At 34.9% G+C, this 22,034-nt stretch overlaps 1 protein-coding gene across 1 annotated transcript in view; it reads left to right on the forward strand.

Annotated features, from left to right (window-relative positions):
- Positions 1 to 22,034, forward strand: part of LOC112127441 — a 194,351-nt gene that overhangs the window by 63,946 nt on the left and 108,371 nt on the right. The window lies entirely within an intron of this gene.

Consider the following 22,034-nt stretch of genomic DNA (forward strand, 5'->3'; position numbering starts at 1 on the left):
AATTTCTGGCTACATGTCTAGTGGTTAGTAAATGTACGCTTTAATTTATTTCGATGATATTATCGAGTTTCTAGGGTCACACGAATCGTTTATAAATCGCGATCACCACGTACATCGAGGCATACATTAGATACTTGAGCGTCCGGCAATATGCTAACTGCGGAATGCCATTACGTCCAGGCGTAATTGTCCGCTGGGAGAAATCCCAATTAAGTGCGTCCGAAAAGCTTGTTAAACGCGATTAATGGTCTGCAAATGCGACGGGGATTGGCAACTCGGACTCAACTTCAATTTGCAAACTTATCTTAATGAAGTGAAACTATTCCTGCAACGTATGCAGCAGTTAACAGAAAGATCCGTCTCTTATGTTTTATGGGAAAACTTTCGTAAACAAGTGGAAACATTGAGCAATAAAAATCAGAAGTTGTCACAGGGGGTAAAATGTTTTACAATCGATCGCATTTATTTATAAAATAGGCACGTAAATTCAGAGTGACGAATTATAGGTTATTGAAATGTATATTAAGCCCCTGCGATTGCTATTAGCTGACCAATGAAGCCAATAAATCCTGCTAATCGGTGTTGGTAGATTAAACTCTAAACAAAATACACATTCTACCCCACTCGCGTACCGGCGTGTTTACCTGTATAAAGGTAATTGATTTACGTTCTACATAACGATGTAATACAATATCCATAATAGAACATAAACGCTTTTTTTTTTGGCCACTGTGATTTTGCAGTTGTGACGGACGCCCCGGTCACCAGGAACCCAGACCCTCTCAATGATCCTTCATACCTTATTCTTGTACTGTGACCTCTTCGGGGATGTAGATAAAAAAAACATTTATCGAGATTGGCACAAAAATTTTGCTCCAGGTTGTGGAAAAGTCCACATCCTCAAGGTCACAGGGGCTATCATGCTCATGTCCCTCACCCGTCCGACGGGACCCAGGCCCCCAACGACCCTGGCCACCCGCCCCCACGTGCAAACTGACTCAAACCTCCAGTTTACACTCTCTTTAAAAAAAAAAAAAAAAAAAAAAAAAAACATGAACTGATATGCTGATAAACAGTCTGTTGCCACAATTGTGTTAAAATTGAAAAGTTTGACTATCTCCTGACATTCAACAAAGTTCACTAGTTTTCGTGGTCCGCCTGACCAATTAATACCTTTCAATTAATTAAGGTTTTTAGGTGAGATAAAAAAGTCAGTGTCACGAGCGGGATTCGAACCCACGACCTTCGGCTAGATACGCCGCTACTGTACCACTTGAGCTATCGTGACTTCGATCCACTCGGACACTCGGAGAGTACATCTTCACTAAAGCTCTCCGGGGCCATTTCATTTGTCGCCGAGAATCAAATAGATTACACGACATTTGAAAAATGGCAAAAAGGAGGGAAAATGCTCAATCTGAGCTTTTCATGATTAGTAAAATTAATATTCCCATAAGAGATGGTGAAGTTGATACTGTAGAACGAATTGTAAAATTTAACTTATGATTTTTCCTTCTTGAAGGTGGGATAATAGGAGGGGTATTCATGATGTTTGTAAGATGCTACCTCCTGTTAACTTGAATTGAGAAATGTCCAGTGAACGCCCCCTTCTTTTCTTAGCACGTTAAACGTTAATTTTTCCGAAATGCTGCGCGTGGCGATTGGTAGAACCAAAAATAATGCTGTAACAGGCTTGTTGTTTGTTTTGGTTTTCTTTTGTGTTAAATTGTCAGATGCCAGAAGTTAATAAAAAGGAAAATTAATCTACGCTTTCATTCAAAATGCTATTTATGCATTCGAAAAGTACTAACAAATGACACGCTTCAGTTGGTGCCGACATACCTAACCTGTTCTAACATCTAACAGCCTACAACATTATAGGACAGGGGATGTATCCATTATGAATGAGAGTATAAGGACAGGTCAAAAATGAACAAAAGAAATGTATTGGTCTGATTTAATAAAAATAATAAAAGTATTTAAAAATAAAAAACGTGTAAACAAAAACAGTTGTTAAATTCATGGCTGCCATGTTGGTTACCTACGCCCTAACGGATAGCAATGTGACTACATTTTCGACCTAAGATTTAACATTGGCCCTGGCCTGTTAGATCGAGCAATGTTAACTTGCCGATTCTTAAAAGTCTACGTCATCATTTTTCTCGATATAACAAGACCTAACATTGTTAACAGGATTAATACAAAGATCGTGAATACCCCCAATATTTAATAATGCAATACTCAATAAACCCAGGCAGCATGTAATGTGGAGATTGGCAACTACAGGTTTGCTAAATTGGAAAAATCGATTCTTCAATTTCGTTTCGATTAAGGACCTATATGGACAACAGCTCGACAGAGTACGTTAATAGCAAACATTTTTTTTTCACGGGGCACTGATGACGAAAACTTTTTCCACTGGGACTCAACTGATTGATTGTATATTTGACCTTTTTTAATTCCATGTATCGAAAAGTGTACAAGTTTTAAGGTAGTTTATGACTTTCTGCGAGCCCTCTTCACATATTGCTTTGGGCAATACCCGAAGAAGGCACATATAACAAACGTTAAACGCTTTGGTTAAAGAATAGAGCATTGAGGAATAATAATTCTTATTCATTTACGTTAATGTTTGATATAGACATAATTCACAGAATTACATGAAATCCCTACCCTCGTCCCTCGACCTGTTTATTATCCGAACTTATACCGTCACCTGCTCTATAAAATATATGGTTTTTATGAAGCACTCTAACATAGTAAAATAATTATGAGGTAATAACATTCGTGCATATTTTTTATGTTTAGGAGATTTTTCCATCTCCTCCCTCATCTCCTATCTATTTATGTATCTATCTCTGTCTCTCTCTTCGTACCACGAACCTTCTCTCGCTCCTATTCTCTCTCCAGTATTTCTTTCCGGTCATCTCCTTTCTTACTCTATTTCTTTCCTCTATTTGGAACATATAATATTGATTAACATAATTATTGTAGTATACAAGAATCCGTTCATTATTCTCTTAACCTCTCTCTCTCTCTCTCTCTCTCTCTCTCTCTCTCTCTCTCTCTCTCACTCACACACACACACACACACACTTATCTACTTAGAAATTTTCATTGGGTCTGGATTTACACTTTCATTTGATCTAATCAAAGAATGTCCTAAGATATATTACGTCATTTGATTAATATTTTCATTGAAACGTTTTCTATTTTTATGTTCTGCAACAGGTTAATGGACTGCTTTCACCGAAGGTTAGATTTAAAGGGTGCCTTATTAACGTTTCTCTCTCAGGGCTTAGGTCGCACGACAAAATGAAAATAATCATGATCCCCCAAGTTAACAGGACAAATATTGACAGACGGAACAATGCTTTGATTCCGGCGTGTTTTTTCCCTCTTCCTAATCCTGTTGGCGGTCGCCCTAATGTCTGATCATCCCGAACCGTAAATAATATCGACATTATGCCGAAAGAAGGAGAATGCTGAGGTAATTGAAGTGTTTCAGATGAACGGTGCCATCGGAAGACACTCCGGGGCTACTATTTTTCTGGTGGATAGTGCTAATAATAATAATAATAATAATAATAATAAAGTGGGAAGTTTATAGGCCGACAAACAGCTAAGGTCATCGCCGGCCCTCTCCGTGTTTTCCTTCTTTTTCTCTTCTTTCGCGCATATTTTGGTTTAAACTGCAGCCATTTGAGCGTCTCGACCTGGTTGCTGACTCTCTGATTTCAAATGTATAATACGTTGATATCCTAGAATGCTAATCTCTGGTTTGTACCTCAGGTTGTCAGATACAGAATTGAAACAAAACATATATCACCACAAACATAGATGTCTGGTCACATTCATTCCTCCAGAGTATTCGATATCCTCGGGGAGGGGTTATAAGCAACCCCTTCCTTTCACGCTAATAAATTACTTTTATTCTCCGGACGTCATAAACTCACCCCAGAGTACTTCATATTCCTCGGGCGGGGTTATAAGCAACCCCTTCCTTTCGCGCTAATAAATTACTTTTACTCTCTACACGTACTCGATATTCCTCGGGCGGGGTTGAACCCTCTCCACTCTCGCTAAGATACTGCTACTAATCATTACAAATATTAAACCCCAAATAATAATTCTGCATCTATCAACCTCTCAAAGATGTTCGTTTTAACAAACAAAATTTTAAAACCCGTTCAATGATTTATTGAGGTTTTTGTTGATACTAAAAAACATTCAGTGGATTTGTATGCTGCTCATCTAATACATTTTGGTAAATACATTGGATAAAAATGGGTTAGGAAGCTTGCATGCGGTTAATATGAATTCATTGAAATCGTAAAAATTATATAAAATTATATACATCGATAATTCATGGCTTCGCTAAGAATATTTCAGTCGCTATTGATCAATTTGAGGATTTTTTTTTTCACTTTTGGACTTTCGGGAATTAAATGGTTACGACATTTTATGTTTGTATAAAGCTCATAAGATGGTAAAGTCGAAGTGACCGTTGATCTATGGGAGATCAAGTAAGCAGTTGCTGCTCTCAACCTGATAAAACCTCATATTCTTTAAAAAATAGTTTATTTATTTTTAAAAGTTACGCTTTTTATTTTCCTTCAATTTTTCAATTTAAAATTACCAGAGGTTTGTCATAAATACAGATTTTCTAGATCATGCCGAGTCGCATTGGTCTTCGGACCAAAAGTCCTGAAAGTCTGCTGCTGCTGAACAAGTTGGGTGGCTTTCGTACCTCTGGCAATTCTTATTCTTCCAATTTATTATATTTTCTTATATTTTATTATTTAACTGTACTTTTTCCTTTATTTTAATTTTATTTTATTAAGGACCTTTGTGAAAATAAGTACCGTAACACTAAATTAATGCGATTAAACATATATGAATTGACTCTGCGAACGGTTGTTTTTGATACGATCGGAACGAACAAGTTCTTCAATGACGAAAATGCAGTAAATTTTAACATAGCACACGTCTACATAGGGAGAACATTATGGATACTGTGCACATCCATCATAAACGACAGAAGCCTAATAGGACAGACTTGGTAACCGTGTCAAGAAGGACTTTTTCTCCGACCCTTATTTGTTCTCGCTGACTGACAATCTTGGCACAATACACCATCGTTAGCAGAAAAAAATTCCAACGAAAATTCAACCAGGCCAGTAAAACGTAATAAAATATAATTGAGCAATATATTAAGTTTACAGTAGTACTAATCCATTACAGTTCCTGGTCCGATTGACCAATTAACTTTTTTCAATTAATTAATATTTATGAAAGGTATTGGTTGAAATGTGTAGAGATTAGTGACCGTTAATCGATAGTTATTCAGATATCGTGAGATGCGGTCGGGTGTGATGTAGGTTTCAGAAAAACATTTTCTTTATCGTGCCAACGTTTCGATCTTTTATTGAGATCATCTTCAGGGCTCAAATTGTTTGTCTTCTGTGTAATTGTGCCATCCTTGCGTGTCGTGGGTACTCTCAACACGACACGCAAGGATGGCACAATTACACAGAAGACATACACTTTGAGCCCTGAAGTTGATCTCAATAAAAGATCGAAACGTTGGCACGATAAAGAAAATGTTTTTCTGAAACCTACATCACACCCGACCGCATCTCACGATATCTGAATAACCAAGGTATTGGTTGAGGTAAAACGTCAGTGTCAAGAGCGGGATTCGAACCCACGACCTTCGGCTCAATACGCCGCTGCTCTACCACTTGAGTTATCTTGACTCGCTCCACGAGGACACCATCTCCTCATCTCAACCCACCTTTCGAATTCCCTCCTTTTTTTGCCATTGTTCAAAATCTGACTCTCGGCGACTAATGAAATAGCCACAGAGAGCTTCTTGAAGATATACTTCAGTTTTAATTATTAAAACCATTACAGTTCGTGGTCCAATTGATCAATTAACTTTTTTCAATTAATTAATATTTATAAAAGGTATTGGTTGAAGTAAAATATCAGTGTCAAACACCTTTCATAAATATTAATTAATTGAAGTAGTACTAATGTTTATTTCAAATAATATACACATAAAAATACAACTATAAACAAAATAGTAATAGGAAAAAGAGACAACCAATGTGAGTTCGTATATTTAATTTTTTTCTGCCAATATTTGTTTGTGCATGCAATATTAATATAAGTCTATCGCCCTACGACATAATGATGTAGGCTCAGTACAAAATAATTGATATCAGATTAACATTCAAAACTAATATATCATTTTTTGTGGATCTTGTAGGATATAAAAAGCAACTCTTTCTTAGTGATAAATAAAAAAAATGAAAATATGAGTTCATTTTAGTAAATATTTTATAAAGGCATACATTGGGAGATTTTAATTAAAAATCAAAATTTGTGCTTTCTAAATATTTTTTTAAAACGGTTTAGTCTGCTTAAGATCTAAGGTACCAACCTGTTGAATCTGCTGATAAAATGTGAACAGATAATGGTCCAAACCGTTGTAAAATTGAAGGAGATGGGACAAGATCCTTTGGATAACCATTTCTCATGATAGATTCACCATACTCCATTAACTCTTTTCCTCGAAAGAATTTAATTCATTTTTAAAGAAGATAGGCTCAATGGGGAATAGAGAGCGTCAAGCAATAAAAACCGGTTCAGGATTTCAAGTTGATACTTAAATTGTAATCCTACACCCCGTCAAGTAGTCTCACAATGATCAGTCGTTTTATAAAGCAATAATCACTTTTATAACTCATTATATAATCACATTTTAAAATTTAAAAAAAAATTTTCTCAATTGATCGGAAAAATTAGTAATAAAGAAAAACAGAACTCTACGAACTGTAACGTGTCAACAAATAAATAATAAATGTATAAATAAAATTCTTCTGATAACATTTGCCGCGAAATGAATTAAAATGTAGAACTTTTTTAGCCTTTTAAGTAATTAAATTTAACACTTGGGATGTTTTCACAGAGTGTTGATTCAGAACGTACAGTTTACATAGTACGAAGTGGGATTAGTCAAAGTGTTTTTGTGCCTCAGTGACACAGCTCTAATCCACATCTTCATATTTTAATTGCAATTCACTTTTTGTGAGCCTTTTGAGAAAATAATACACATAAATTTAAACCGCTCATCGAAAAAAAGAGCTTCACACCAAGTCATCGACTTGGTTTTAGAAAAAAATCAAGTGTATACTATTACTTAATTACTATTACTGAATTAGTACAACATGTAATAGAAAGAGCTTTAGAACAGAAACAATTCTGTTTTGCCGTGTTACTGGACATACAGGGTGTCCCAGTTCCTTGTGACGAAACTCAGGGAATCGATTCTACTCTTCGTTTGGAGTGAAAAATGCTCAAGAGATAATTTTCGGAAAGTTCTCTATTTTGAAGATATTCGTCAATTTAAGTTTTTTCAACTTTTCACTACCTTACCACATCAAAACGCTTAAAACTTCCAAAATGTTGAGAATACAACAATTCCAATTACACCATTTGAAAGAACGCTAAATTTGCTGTAAGATACTTCTATTTGCAATAATCCGAATGACATAAAATGTTAGCCAATATCAGTTGGAACATGTCAAAATTACAAAATTTAAGATTTTGCTCATGATCGAACGTTCTACTGGGGTTACAAAAAAATACCTCCAACTTGTGAAATTTCACAAAAACTTCTTCATCTAATATCCTTTACGTTCATTTTTCAACTCTACTACGTTATTTAAAAACCTGGATGTATCAACATAAAACATATTAGATGAAGAAGTTTTTGTGAAATTTGACAAGCTGTAGGTATTTTTTTGTAACCTCAGTAGAACGTGCAATCATGACCAAAATTTTAAATTTTCTAATTTTGGCATGTTCCAACTGATATTGGCTAACATTTTATGCCATTCAGATTATTGAAAATAGAAGTATCATACAGCAAATTTAGCGTTTTTTCAAATGGTGTAATTGGATTTGTTGTAGTCTCAGCATTTTGGAAGTTGTAAGCGTTTTTATGTGGTAAGGTAGTGAAAAGTTGAAAAAACATAAATTGACGAATATCTTTAAAATAGAGAACTTTTAGAAAATTTTCTCCTGAGCATTTTTTGCTCCAAACGAAGAGTAGAATCGATTCCCTGAGTTTCGTCACAAGGAACTGGGACACCCTGTGTATCAAGCCTTTGATTAAGTCTGACTTAAACACTTAATGTATAAACTAAAAATTAATCCTTCCAATCCAGTGTGAATTTCTTTTCCTACCTCTCTAAGTAATATTTCTAGAAAATCAATACGGACGAATATCCCGAAAATTTGGGATGTTCCCCAAGGAAGCGTTCTCGGGCCTATCATATATCAGATTTATACCAGCGATCTGCCATTAGCACTACAGCAAAATTCCGGGGTAACACTGTAAGTTTGTCACGGAAAAAAAGTATTGCGGCAACGTAAAGAACATTGCAAAATATGAAATATAGACCTGTAATTTTAAACGTAACGTAAATGAGTATCGATCTTTATTTAAGTAACTTCTATTAGAACCCATTATATTTCCGGTCCAAATAACTTCTTTCAAATAATTACCTCTTACGTAAGGTGTTGTTTGAAATGAAAAAGTTAATGTCATGAGCTGGATTCGAACCCACGATGTTCGGCTAAATACGCCGCTGCTCTAACCATTTGAGCTATCGTGACTGCGATCCACTCGGACACCAATTTCCCATCTCAACCTACCTTTCGAATTTTTTCTCCTTACATAAAGATTAATTAATTGAAAGAAGTCATTTAGTCAATCGGATCATGAAATATAATGGATTTAATAAATTAAACGAAGGTCTTGACTAAAATCTCTCCGTGACCATTTCATTTGTAGCCGAGAATCGAATCCTGATTACACGACATTAGGAAAAATGGCGAAAAGGAGGGAAAATTCGAAAGGTAGGTTGAGATGTGAAGTTGGTGTCCGAGTGGATCGAAGTCGAACCAAATATAAGAACGAGGAAAAGCTGTCAACGCATTTCAACAAAATAGATATTTCAATTTTATCGTTATCGAGTTTTGAGAAAATTGATCAATGGGTGTTTTGTTTTCAAATGTTTGAAATGATTTAACGTATTCCCGCACAGTTTACAACATGCCGACGATTCAGTTTTCTTAGTAAAATGATCACATACCTTACATTTGGGAGGAGACATGATTAAGTATCTACTATAAGAAGGAAGGCGAACACTTTTTAGATACTTGAAGAGAAAAACATTTTATGAAAATTACTGAAATTAAAAGGGCGAGGTGCGACGCAGGAAAGAATTATGAGTTACCAGAATTATCAGCATAGTTATCAACCACCAATTCGAAATCTCGATTAACTTTGTTGACACATGCCCCTTGTAGACGCTCCTAAGAGAAACTAGTCAACTCCCAGTTTGATAAAAGGTAAGTTTCGAACGGAAAATAACAAGTCAATATTACTTGAACACTCGATGGAAAATCTATTTGAGTATTTTTCCTGATACTGCAAAAAGTACTCGATACAGTACTTGTATTGAATGACAATATTCGATACCGAAAATACTTGTTATCGGTAGAAAATACTCGATACGACGCAAATCGATTGGTCACTAACAAAGAGAGGACACTAAAGGCAACTATCTCATTTGTGGGAAAAACAGAGCCGTTTGGGACTGCGTCAAGAAAGGTAACGAAGATAAATGGTCCAAGGAAAGTGCATTGAGGATATTGGCCCTCAAATCTTTTTTAGCATATCAAGTAGTGACAAACGTAAAATTCACCAAATCATGGATTAACGAGAAAGACCTCTGTTCAATGGGGTTCTTCGACGTAGGCTTGAGAAAAAGTTAATTGAAAGACCATCGCAGAAACGTATGACAGAACAACTAAACCTTGTGCATGTAAGGGCTAGAATGAAAAGCAGGAGTGCTGACTAATCTGCAGAATCTGGCGGCAGAAACAATCGTATGCAGATATTGCCAAGAAAAAGAAGAAACAGTGGTACATATACTTTGTGGTGCGAAGGAGAGGATGATACACAAGGGAGCCTTTTAACATAGCTTATAGATCTTGTAAAATCTCATAAGCTTAACGAAGAGCTAAAGACAATAAATTAAAAAAAGTTGAGATGCTGTGGAGGCGAACATGAAAGAGTATGGCGAAGGGCAGGACTGAAAAATGGGATGTAGTCTTCGTAGAAGTATTGTAATAAAACAAGAATAGTACAGATAGCCATTCGCGCATTAAAATTTACAAATAGATTGAACTTAACCATATTTAGACAGTATAACTAAGTTAAGAAATTATTATAAGCTTTCGATAACAGTTATTAAAGGGTGACCAAAGCTCCGGCTGATTTGAATGACGGATATTCAAATGGGATTTCGAAAAATGAAGGGTTGCAATAATATTTTCACTTTACTATCCTTACTGAAAATTATAATTTAAGAACAGCAGATTTACGATAATATTTATAGCTTAAATTCACTAATTTCGTGGTCCGCTTGACCAATTAAATCATTACAATTAATTAAGGTTTTTAGTTGAGATAAAAAAGTCAATGGCAAGAGCGGGATTCGAACCCACAATCTTCGGCTAGATACGACGCAGCTCTACCCCTTGAGCTATCGTGACCTCGATCCACTCGGACACCAACTTCCTATCTCAACCCCACCTTTTGAGTTTTCTCTCCTTTTTGCCATTTTTCATTCGAGAATCCAATCCGATTACACGACATTTGAAAAATGGCAAAAAGGAGGGAAAACTCAAAAGGTGGGGCGGAGATGGGAAGTTAGTGTCCGAGTGGATTGAGGTCACGACAGCTCAAGTGGTAGAGCAGAGGCGTATCTAGCCGAAGATCGTGGGTTCGAATCCCGCTCGTGCCATTGACTTTTTTATCTCATCTAAAAACCTTAATTAATTGTAAAATATTTATAGCTTTAATATTTGGAACGGTAAATCACAAGAAACTGGTAGACACTTTAAAATACTGCAACTGGTGTATTATTTAACTCAATGATGATGGTGACACATGCAACATTCCAATCTGAGAGATGAGCTACTTATTCTTTTGTTTCAGCTTGTGAACACATTTTTTATGGTGATTTTTGCAAAAAATCGGATCAACGCTCAAAGATGACTGTGATGAAGATCTACTTTATTGGGAAATCACATAAAGTAGTAGTCGTTCCGTTTTGTAAAGGTGGTGATTCAAGTAAAAGGAAACGTGTCCAACTAAAGAAGAATGTCACCAACTACGTCCCGCTTGAATCATCAACCAAATTTTTATCAACCTTTCTAGCGACAACTATAATGTAACTTTGCGTAGTAAGAGTACGCTTATTAAGAACCAAAGGCGACTTGACTAAGATATTTAAATTGTTTGAGGTATATTCCTAAATCACCCTCTCTTAGATGTCTGACTTATAGGAACCACTCTATGCAAATGTAGCTGATAAAGTACAGCTTTATTGCAACATTTTTTAAATCCCTACACCATCCACGATAGACGCTACATTAATTTTTCGAAACGAAGTCAAGTTTACGTGTAAAATATTTAGATTGAATTGGTAGCAAAAATGAGCATGGATGCGAAAGAATTTCATAAAATTTGGTATAAGTTGAAAATCAGAACTAAATTGAATAAGAGTCGCAAATAATTGTTGCCAATTTAGTGCAAACCTGGTTCATCACACTACGTGCAGAGGATATGTGAGCATCTAACAACTTACGAATTATTTTTCAAAATCATCCAACGATCAGAAAAGTTATACAGTTATGCAAAGTTCAGTTTCTACTTTACAGACATTACATTCCATTAATAAAAACTGAATTCACTTAGAAATCAGGCACTGTATACAAAAACAGTGAATTATTTGAAATTGGGTCGTAGGAAAATGAACAAGTAAATTGAATTACATAAATTACACCGCTAATTTTCGTTCTTGACTCAGTCCACTTTGTAATAATAATAATTACAACCAAGCTCATCTTCTCATTGCTTGTTGTTGTTAAATCAAAAAAGAAACATTTGGCCAGTAAATTATAATCTACATCATAGCAAGATTTCTGATATGATAACACCATCTCCCTTTCATCCAATATACATGTAATTAATCAAATTTAGAGATTATGGGGTACTTAATATTTAACTTAGCGTCCCTCTCACAATGTATATTCATAAATACATTAAGTCTCAGAACACATAAAATAAACACAAAACTATCAGTACAATATACAACAATACTTAATTATTCAGAAATCGTGAGATGCGGTCTGGTGTGATGTAGGTATCAGAAAAACATTTTCTTTATCGTGCCAACGTTTCGATCTTTATCTTCAGGGCCTGGGATTTACAAATATTGTTTACATTTAACAAATACATTTAGGATGTGCAAAAGTGAATTTATTTGTTAAATGTAAACAATGTTTGTAAATCCCAGGCCCTGAAGATGATCTCAATAAATATCGAAACGTTGGCACGATAAAGAAAATGTTTTTCTGATACCTACACCACACCAGACCGCATCTCACGATTTCTGAATAATTATCGATTAACGGTCACTAATCACCACACACAATACTTAATGATTAATTGGATATCGTGAGATCGAAGTTCTTATGTACCCACTGTATGAAATAATACTTAAATATGAAAATATGAAGAAAAAACTGCAATTTTTTGTATATTTTAACTCATGAGCGTATTTTACCCACAAATCGATAGTGAGTAAGTTAATCATTTATGAATAAACGACAAAGTATTCATATGAATAAGTACTCGTTAGTATCGAATAATTTCTGTCCGTACTTGGGTAGTATTGAATATTTCTTTCGATACCAGTATCGAGTACCGGCATCGAATATTTTCAGGTATCGCATGTACTCTCTGGTCCCTTACTAGTTCCCTTTATCATGATAATTGCCATATTTCAAAAATCTCTCTCAGCTTTCTATATTTTTATTGCGATAATTCCTTTCGGGGTTTATGGGGTGATGAATCTGTAGAGTGGTTCTTTACGATCATTTTGGTTTACCTTTTCTCCCGATTTTGGTATGTCAGACGCGTTTCCGTTTCTTGACAAATGCAGTGGTGGGTCTGTATACCCAAGTTTGACAACGATAGGTTAACATATGGTTCACTACACAATTCCAAAGTTTTGTCTTCTCATCGGTACTCGTAATTAATCTAAATTTCTTCTATATCTACCGTAAACTTGTTTTCTTTATCAACCTGTCCTAAATGTCCAAATGCTCAACATGCTCTTCTGGTTTTTCATCTGTTTAATTAATCCATTTACGTTTTAGTGGTCAATTGACCAAGTTACTTCTTTCAATTAATTATTATTTTTATGTAAGGTCTTGGTTGAGATAAAAATAATAATTAATTGAAAGAAGTAACTTGGCCATTTGTTGTAGGTTGAGATGGAGAGTTGGTGTCCGAGAGGATCGAAGTCACGATAGCTCAAGTGGACAGAGCAGCGGCGTATTTAGCCGAAGGTCGTGGGTTCGAATCCCGCTCGTGACACTGACTTTTTATCTCAACCAAGACCTTACATAAAAAGAATGTTTTATTGATATTAATTGTTTAAAATAAAAATACGAGCCTTTTTATAAATACCTACATCAGAGGTAATGGCGACGGTGACGTTTGTTAATGTGATATGTAGTAATATTGGGAATTGATATTTGGTCAATTTTAAGCTCGGATTATAAAACAAGCATAAATCCAGGCGGAAACTGACACATTATAACTTAAACGAAAATATAGCCAAATATGGAAAATTTGAGGCCGCGGAAGTGTTATCCCGAGGAAATCCTTATTCGGCAATTTTTCACTCGGCTAACCCCGGCGTCAAACAAGCGGAAACTGAATTAACCCGTATGAAGTGCATTAGCATAATTCTACTCCCGAAGAGCCGAGAAAGGGCTACACTTTTATTCCCCGGGCGGATTTCACTGCTTCTTTTAACGGTTACGCGAGCTTTACACATATTTCACATTTATGGCGGGCCGGTTATTTTCTGCAGATTGGCTTTGAAATGATTAGCCGAGAAAAAAAGATACGAAAAAATATTTTCCAGTGCTAGGATTACTGAGAAATCTGAGGGATTTGATGTCTGAAAGCGATAAAGGGCGTTGTCAGTCAGGATATCATTCTCTTGGCTTGGAAAAAAGCCTTGACAAGTGAAGTCCTCTCTTCACTTGATTCTGTAAGAGCCTTGAATTTTATAAATCTTTCTTTTTTATTCTTTTTATCCCCCTCGAAGCCAGCGTTCTCAGATTTCTGATGATCAATCCTGAAATGTCAAATTTCACAAAATATATAACAAAATATTCTTTTTACAAATATATGTTATTTATGTAATGTATATTATATAACCACTTTCAAATTGGAGAGCGAGTGCACGAGAGTTCGCTTGATGCGCGGCGGCTCCGGCAGACGAGGAACGCGTGGCGACGAGAGAGGTGGCTTGTCTTTTTTTGTGATTTGCGCTCTCGTTCTTTTTCCCCCGGGACGACAAGTGGACGTTTTCTGGATTTTTTTACGAAGGGAAGAGATCTTTTTGGACGTCGAACTACACAACCGGCTTCATACGAGTTCGACAACTATTTGCCTTGGACTTTCAACGAGCTGCAGGGTAATCACTTGTCCAGAGAACATTTTATTTTCATTTGTTCACTTTTGTCAATTGATTTTCTTTATTATTGCCGGCACAATGTTTTTTGTTTTCTTAATTTTTTATAAAAAGGCCTTAATAAGTATTGTTCATTTTTAAATATAGAAAAGATACTTATTTTGTATTATTTTATTTTAATTAAAAAAAAGGGAATTTATTTCGTGTTGTACATTTTTATTTTTTCAAAAAATAGAAAAAAAGGTGTTCATTTGTATTTAATTGCTGTGGTTATTTTTATTTCATCTTAAAAGGCCTGAAACAACTGTCCTGATCCCACCACGACAATTTTTATAAGATTTTTTTAAATTTTTTTGTATTTCAAATATATATTGTATTTTATAATTACATTGCACACTCTTTTAAAGAATATCTCTTATTAAATATAAATATAAAAGAGAGAGAGAGAGAGAGAGAGAGAGAGAGAGAGAGAGTGAGAGAGAGAGAGACAGAGAGAGAGAGAGAGAGAGAGAGAGTTAGGTAGATATACAACAACTAATAATCGTTTTTTAATGACCTTATGAACATATGCAACAACACTGCTTATTAGCGATGGAACGTGACGTCATATGCGATGTGAAATCTTTTTTTGGAGGGAGGGTTGCGTGAAGAAATGGCCAGGGGCGTCGGAGGGAATCGAAGACAGTCTATCACGCTGACGTCCGAGTCGATACGTTGTATTACCAAATTGTTTTATAATAAACATTGTTTTTTTGTGTTATAAAATGTTATGTTCTCAGCTTAGACATTTTGATGGAGGAGCTTTGGGTTCAATAATTATGTGGGGGTCGTGAGATGTCTCTCCAAATAATCATTAAAAACTATGCTAGGTTAATTCGTTCTAGGTGTATACTTAAAATCCCAGAAACAGATTTTTTTCGTTTTTATTGTTTTGGAGATCTTCATTTCAGGATTTGGGCAATATTAGATATGACAGTGCAATTTATAAGGGCCGCCCAAAGCCCTTCCACAAGCGACTAGAAGGAGGAGGAAGGAGACTTCCACGGGAAGTGGCCTGTTGGCTTTGAGCTGAACGGGAGGCGACACGTTGGAATTTCTTTTTTTGGTGATAAAGCAGCAAGGATCAACCATCTTCATCAAGCGAGAATCGGAACTGCAATTTATAAGGGCCGCCCAAAGCCCTTCCACGAGAATCGTGACGCATGTTTTTTCATTTTAATTTGTTTTTCGTAAAAAAAAGGATTTTTTTATCATTTAATTTACAACGAAGAGTAATTTTTTTTTGTTTGTTTAACCCTCACAAAGTCGGTTTTGCAGCTTGTTTATTTCATTTTATTAATAATAATAATAATAACAATAATAATCAGTCAAGTAAGAATTGTTTCTTTTTTAATATTCCTTTGTTATTATTCATTCATTTACCTATACAAGGAAAAAATCTACTCCCTTGGGGAAGGACCAAACAGTAACGCAATATAGATGAATACAAAAAATTAACTAGTAACTATTTAAAAATGATACTAACAATATGTATGTAATCATTATTTAACTACTTATATACATTTGCACTACAATTCTTTGCTTAAGGTTAATAATATGGAAGTACATCGGTTTCTATTTCACAACATCATTTTAATGTGCAGCTACTCACATTTAGTTTATTTATAATAAAAAACTGTTTTATTTTATTACGTTATCAATATTACATTAATGTTATTAATTAAGGTTTTTAGTTGAGATGAAAAAAAGTTAATGGCACGAGAGGGATTCGAACCCACGACCTTCGGCTAGATACGCCGCTGCTCTACCACCTNTCACGATAGCTCAGGTGGTAGAGCAGCGGCGTATCTAGCCGAAGGTCGTGGGTTCGAATCCCTCTCGTGCCATTGACTTTTTTATCTCAACTAAAAATATTAATTAATTGAAAGATATTAATTGGTCACATGGACCACGAAAACTAGTGAATTGAATTATGTTCAATTTTTGATATAACCTTCATAACCTCTTTTAGATTTCAGTTTGCATTGAGCTCTTAAGGATTTGAATACAATGTAAGAGTTAAAAGAACCAGTGAGTATAACTTTTTTTCATCTCAAATAAAAACCTTAATTAATTGTCTTGTATTAATTGGTCAAGCGGACCACGAAAATAGTGAATTAATGTTATTATTTATTAAACCCTTACATTCCTCCGTGTATTGTAAAAATGGATTTTCCGAATATTAATTTTAAAACCAAAAACCAATCCCACATTGGCAACGCATCACATTGAAAGACAACACGTCTTTGATTTCGACAAAATACAAATACTAAACAAGTAAAGAAACAAATACAAACGCAACTTTCTAGAAATTTGTTTACATTAAGATATACACACAGCATTAATTACAGAACAAATACATGCAAACTCAACCGTAGCTATGCCAATATCACAAAGCAAACGATTAAACCTTATTTTTATATTTCCCTTTCCTTCGTTACCGTCATTAATAATTAACTTCCTTTCCAATATTGAATGCCGAATCACAAATCCCATCCAGAAAATCCCCATTCTCGACTTCCTTTGAGTTAATTAAAACCGCCTATGATCAAAGAAAATTTCCCAAATTTACCGCGTCCCCCGCCCTGCCAAGATCATATAAAAACAGCAGATTACAAATTCGCGTTTCACAACACTTTCACACAATACCACAAGAATAAATAGCACTAAACTTTATGTGAGTTTGAAATACTTGGTTCACAATTTGTATTACATCTTAAATTGAATTTTTCCCGATCAACATATGTTTTGTAATTTACCCAGGCCCTGAAGATGAGCAGAATAAAGGTCGAAACGTGGGCAAAAAAATGACAGAGGTGGTTTTCTAAACTACCTCATTCTTGACCGCTTGGCTTACAAATTATGAAACTAGAGGTCGCTAAGAAATATACATTTAACATAAATAAATATGTAAATTAACATTTTTTACTTATTATTTTAAAACATTTATTTTTCTAATTTTGTTCACTAATTAAAAAGGTCTGCCTTTTTCTTTTTCTAATCAGGCTCATGGTAATCCACAGAATAAAAATGTCGTCTAACTCTTGTTATTTATTTTCTATTTTCTTTCTCTCCCTTAGAAGAGAAAAATCGGAGCTAATATCCATAACATGTTGCCGGGACAAAATCAAATCTGGCATTTCCCCTGGATATGGAAGATAGCCAAAACTGTTATTCATGTTCGGTTGTTGTAATAAACTCACACGACTGCCTGCCGAAAGGTCGTAAATTGTATCCCTGAGGAATTGGTTTCTACATCAGCCTTCGGTAATTTAATAAAGCCTGCGGGCCCATTTCAGATTGGGCGAGGCCTAAAACGGTAATTCAGAACCCTTTTCGTCATGGTCATTTGCTCGCCCTCTCATTCCAATGACAAGGATCCATTGCTCAGCGGGGCAAAGCTGCTCATACCCATTTTAAGCATGTTGATACCGGCTCCATCCTCCTTCTTTTAATGGACGCACGTTTGTACAACTATCTAGAGTATACGGATCATTATTCATCCGATAGAATCTCGAAAGAATTATGGTTGTGAGTATTCATTCCTTGATAGGTCAGTAAATAAAAAACAAGAAAAAAATCTTTTTATTATACACAACGGAGCAAAATCTTTAATTTTTTCCCCTCTGAATAGCATACTTCTGTATTGCGTTTCTCTTTACTAGGCAAATAAAATGTTTTAGTAGGCGAAATATTTCGATCCAAGTGTAGACCACGATTTTTTCAAATAGAGGTAGAAGAAGAATTATATAAAAAATTTTCTATCATAGATGTACTTTAAATTTAACTCAATTACTGCTAATTATTAACTATTAATTCGCATGGAGAAAGAAAATTCATTTTATATAATCCATTATATTTCGTGGTCTGATTGACCAAATAACTTCTTTCAATTAATAAGTCTTTATGTAAGGTATTGGTTGAAATGAAAAAGTTAGTGTCATGAGCGGGATTCGAACCCACGACCTTCGGCTAAATACGCCGCTGCTCTAACGACTTGAGCTAGCGTGACTTCGATCCCCACCAACTTCCCATCTCAACCTACCTTTCGAATTTTCGGGCAGCTGGATTCGAACCCGGGACCTTTACCTTACAGTGATGAGCGCCGTGTCAACGTCTAAAACGGCCACCGACGCCCCTCATGTTCACGTTCTTTCAAGAAAATTTATCTTATTGCTGTTATACAATTACAGTTATGTTTTCTACGAAGCATAAAAAAGAAAAAATGTATACAGGCTGTCTTTTTTAGATGGCCCGGCTGAATTAAAAAAGAAAAAGGTGTTTGATATTTTTTAGTCTAGTGAAAAACCTTTTTTTTCTGAAAAAATTATACAGGGTATCTCATGCTCGGTTTAACGTCAAAATTTTAAATACGACCTTATATATCCTGGCACATCATTTTAAAGGATATGCCATAAGTTTGCCATTTTTAACCAGTTTAAAATCCGAGTTCACCTTTGTCTTCGGCTTAAAAATTCATATAAAATGGTGTCAAGATGTATAGGGTCTTATTTAAAATTTTGACGTTAAACCGAGCATGAGATACCCTGTATAATTTTTTCACAAAAAAAAGGGTATTTTGAAAAAGGGTCTGAAGTACCTTGCTTAATTTTTATCCAAAAAAATTAAAATTTTGAAACTAGGCTAAAAAATATGACACGTACTTTTTTTTGATATTGGTTCAAAAGAAATTCTGCCGGACCAACTAAAAACGACACCCTGTATACCGGGCAATTGGGAATGCTTCCTGGATTTATACAAAAAATGCACTTTCAACACGACACGCAAGAATGGCACAATTACACAGAAAACAAACACTTTGAACCCTGAAGATGATCTCAACAAAGATCGAAACGTTGGCACGACAAAGAAAATGTTTTTCTGAAACCTACATCACACCAAACCGCATCTCACGATTTTTGAATAATTATACAAACAAGGTTGATAGATAATTACTTTTCAAGATTTTAAAATGGTTAAAAAATGATGGCAAATCCTTTCAAATGATGTGTCAGGACATATAGGGTCGTATTTGAAATTTTGAAGTTAAAGGTAAAAAAGGTAAAAATTTGAAACTAGACTAAAAAACTTTTTTTATATCGTCATTGGTTCAAAAGAAATTCTGCCGGACCATCTAAAAAGGACACCCTTCATACAGGACAATTGAGAATGCTTACTGAATATATACAAACAAGGTTGATAGATATTTGAAAAAGTAAGATATGTGCTAAAAATAACCAAATGGGTTCCAAAGGAAAATATTTCCTTTCTGGCATTCGGGTCTTGAATGAAATTAGGCTGTAATTGGGTTATGGGAGATCTTTGCCTTTTCGGGCAAACACGAAGCCTTGAGTCGGACGCAATACGATTTGAAAGGGTAAATTTCATTAAATTGATTTCGACGGAACTGCTTGACCGTCAGTCTCTTTGTGTACTTTTGTACTTTCATGTAGTGCAATTTTAAAGTCGCTTCAATGCAAAGAAAACACCACGGAGATAATAATTATATTTTTGTAAATTAATGATAATATGTGACATACAAATATAAACTGGAGTAAGGGTCAGTTATTCTTAATAGAAGCAGTTGAAGAGAGAACGTGCAAAGCGGAGATTGGACTTTCCTCCATCAATATTTATGCAATGTGATAGATGTCATCCTCCGCGGATTGCGCCCTTTAAACATGCAAATTAGGCTATACATTTACACATTTCGCGCCTGGAGGATGTTCGATCTCCGAGGATTGCTGATTTTCAGCAAATAAAAGTTAGTTGCTCTTCAAGAAGAAAGCGAGTTAGTAGTTACTGGTTTTAAAGAAAAAACTAAAGTACAAAGCAAACATAAACGTAACTTTTTAGAAATGTTTATTTAGAAATCGTGAGATGCGGTCTGGTGTGATGTAGGTTTCAGAAAAACATTTTCTTTATCGTGCCAACGTTTTGATCTTTATTGAGATCATGCAGTCAACACCAGGCCCTGAAGGTGATCTCAATAAAGATAGAAACGTTGGCACGATAAAAAAAAAATGTTTTTCTCAAACCTACATCACACCAGACCGCATCTCACGATTTCTAAATAAATATCGATTAACGGTCACTAATCACCACACATTTTTAGAAATGGTTTACATCAACAGGGATAAACACAGCATCAATTGCAGAACAGACACATGTAAACTTAGTCGCACCTACGCTAATATCATTAATCAAATTCAATATCAATAACATACATATATCATCATATCACACGAAACGTATAATACAACATGTAAAAAAATCTTCACATTCCACACATCAAACATTTCTACATAGTCTGACTCTTCAACAATTGGGCTTTCCTGTCCTTAATTATTCCCGTCTATATAATCCTGAAAGGATAATCAGGCCGAACCATAACCCATTTTTTCCATGGTCGGCTCCTTTACCTCAAAGAAGCCGACTCCTCATATAAAAATGTCTTTCTATACCGACTTCCTTCCCCGCTCCTTCAAAATCATACATAAATATAAAACATTAATATCTCACTGGTACTCTCAACACGGCACCGAAGAATGATACATTCTTCTACACGGAAAACAAACACTTTGAATGAGTTGAGTACAAATACTTTTATTGAATGTAAAATTTCTAGCATTGTATAAATTCCTTTTTTCTTCTTTTTCACACCTTACATGTGTTTGTAAAATTAAAACAATGTTTATAAATCCCAGTCACTGAAGATGATCTCAATACAGATCGAAACATTGGTACGATAAAGAAAATGTTTTTTACGTCACACCAGACCTCATCTCACGATCCTCAAATAATCATTGACCAACAGTCACTAAACACCACACAAATATTTCATAGCAGAAACGTTTGAAATTTTATAAATTAAAAATGTTTAAAAATAACTAATAGATTGGGCTTTGAGACTAGACATAAAGAATTTCCATTAGACAAAGGAATCAAACCACCTGGGTCTACTTTCATAAAAAGTGGTCTGAAAAGAATAAATTCTAGACAAGAAAGAAAATATTAAGATGAAATACAACAAATTGCTGGAGTCAGCACAAAGAGGAAAATAAAGCGAAAATAAATTAAGGGCGGCGTTGAAATGGAAAATGAAAAAGGGAAAAAATTTGAACTGGAGCAATAGGATTTATTTTATCAATTAAAAACTGATTTACTTTTTGAAATTTAATTGAACCATTAAAACATACAACATGACGTTTAAATGAAAAAGAAAATTCTTGAAATTTAAAAAAAATACTATTGTACGATTTAAATAATCTAAAAAAAATGCATTTATGTATAGATGAAAGTTTACGTAATAATTTATTACATGGTGTTGCTCTTAATGACGCTTATTACTCCTCT

This window comes from Cimex lectularius, unplaced genomic scaffold (assembly GCF_000648675.2).
Source record: "Cimex lectularius strain Harlan isolate CLEC.00 unplaced genomic scaffold, Clec_2.1 scaffold163, whole genome shotgun sequence".
In the NCBI taxonomy this organism is placed as follows: Eukaryota; Metazoa; Arthropoda; class Insecta; order Hemiptera; family Cimicidae; genus Cimex; species Cimex lectularius.